The sequence below is a fragment of the Varroa destructor genome, unplaced genomic scaffold, assembly GCF_002443255.2.
Source record: "Varroa destructor unplaced genomic scaffold, Vdes_3.0 BEIS01000003.1, whole genome shotgun sequence".
Classification (NCBI taxonomy): Eukaryota; Metazoa; Arthropoda; class Arachnida; order Mesostigmata; family Varroidae; genus Varroa; species Varroa destructor.
In genome coordinates, this window is record NW_019211456.1 from 20,978,370 (window position 1) to 20,980,749 (window position 2,380).

The following is a 2,380-nucleotide window of genomic DNA, read 5'->3' on the forward strand; positions in this document are numbered from 1 at the left end:
ACATGTACAAAGATTTTACGGCGAACTCGATTACTTTAGGACGAAATCTTTAACAACTTAGAACACGTTTTCCTTTTAAACGTTGTTTTCCGAAATACGAACTATTAACCAGTAAGCTCGACAAACGAGCTACACTATATCGCTAGATTCAGTACAGCCTGTGCTGCTAGGCATAACATAACCATCTTAGTCGACATTTCCGTTTGATATGTTATGGATCGGCCACTGTTCCCCTGCCATGCAATAGTGGGATCCAGTGCTCCATTCTTTTAGGTTTCGTCGACCTTGTTCTTCGGGTTTTCTATTGACCCAGCGGTCACAGCGATAGCAGCAGCAGCAGCAGTAGCAACGACAACAATAACAACAACAACAACAACAGGACAAGAGCTGTTCGCAAAATCTCTCTCTGTAATATCGAAGATTACTCTCTCTCTTTATTTGCTTCCATCGTTCATTGACAATACTCCAACTTAGGCAAGGGAACCTGTGCAACGTCATAGACTTACCAGCATCTTGACGATCCTTTTGAGCACTACCCAAACCGGTCGGTAGCAACGACACGGCTCTAGTAAGGTGCAGATTTACAAGACAACTGCTAGTTCTATTTTTGCAATTGCATGTCTTTAAACTTATCGTTTTTTACTCGGAAATCGTGGCGGAAATGCAATCGAACCTTTTCTTGTCGGGTGAAGTTAGCCACAATTATCTGAGTCATCGTCTCTGACTTTTTGACCAAATTAAGCACATACGTATGAGTATTTGCGCAACCGATAACGACTGGTATGCCCCTAATCGATCTCCGCAAAATACAAAAAACAACAAGCACCAACTACGTTATCTATACCTATCCATTCGCACTTCTGTGCGATGTCATGTCCATTTAACTAATAATTATTATTTAGAGCAGATTCAATGCTATTAGAAATAGTATTGAAAACATACTTCCCAATTGGCAAGGAGGGAAGGGGAGGATTGGGTAGTATGTACAGAAGGTTGGTCTTTTTCCGTTCAATTCCGTGTATTTTTCGTATAGCTGAGCCCGGCATTACGTGTTTCGTCGCAGTGGCGAGCCTCATTTGCAGTGTTTTAATAACTGCATGTTACGTTCAAGTTGAAACTTTTCATCTCATGTTTTGGCCTAAGAATAAACATCAAAAAGCTGCTCCTCCTCTTATTCTTCTAATAGTTTTCTGCCGGTTGAGCTGCCGTTGAAGAAACATACAGCACTGAAAATGGTGAGATCCTATTGGCTATATACCCCATACATGTACAACAGTTAATAATAGTAATAGAAATTACTCGATCCTGCGAGTCGTCAGCTAGTTGCGTCGTATATTTATCGTATCATAGAATCGATTGTGAAGTTATTACATGAAACTTGAACATTTGAAAAACGTACGTTGTAACCCTGTTGACATCCCATAAACAAAGCCTACTCTGATCCATTCATACCAGGGGAAAAAAAACATGAACTGCCCAGCGAGGTGGTGCTCACCTTTAGTTTATTCGCCCTAATTATCTGATAGTATAATGCTGATAGTCAGCTGCCGAAATGTCATTGCCTATACAAGTATAAAAAAGTATCTATAAAAGGTGTAAAATTTCAATTGAAACTATTTGGAACTTTCGACAGTGATTGAACATAGCATATATATATATATATATGTTATTTATCTTGTATATATAATGGTTTGTACAAAAACACTCCAAATATAATAGAGTTCAGTAAAATGCGCGGCGTACTTAACTTTGAGAATATTGAATTTCTATGCTCAGCCTGCTCTAATCTGCTTCTAAACAGTTTCTGAATATCAATTTAAAATCAAACTAGAGAATTCAGGTCTAACAGTTGGGTACCGTTGATCACTTCGGGGCGTCAGTATAGAAGACAATTGCATGATCAATCGCTATCTATGCTCGTTGGAGACGACTACAGATAGAGCCTTGTCAAGCCCCCCATACCAAATAATCACATCGTTTAAATTACCGCGATGAGGACAGTAAAAACGAGAAAAAGATAACTTAGCAAAACAAGGAAGCACACATAAATGGCATTATGGCGAAGAAGATTCGTATGTCGACATAATGAATTACTGAACACTAGATAAATCACGAAAAAGGACCATTCAGATGTAAAAGATATTTATACTATATGTGTAGGTCTATCAAAATTTGCTAACTGGGCTAACAGCCAACTGGGTCCGAGATATATATGTCTTACTTTTTCTATAATTTTTGAAACTATATTGGAATCGAATGGCGAAACCCTGACGCAAGCTAAAATTGGCATTTTTCCGCTAAGATGCACAAAAGATGGTCATAAATCACCTCGTTAAGAACTGCTTTTTGATTTGTGAACGCTAACTGAAGAGCCACTTAA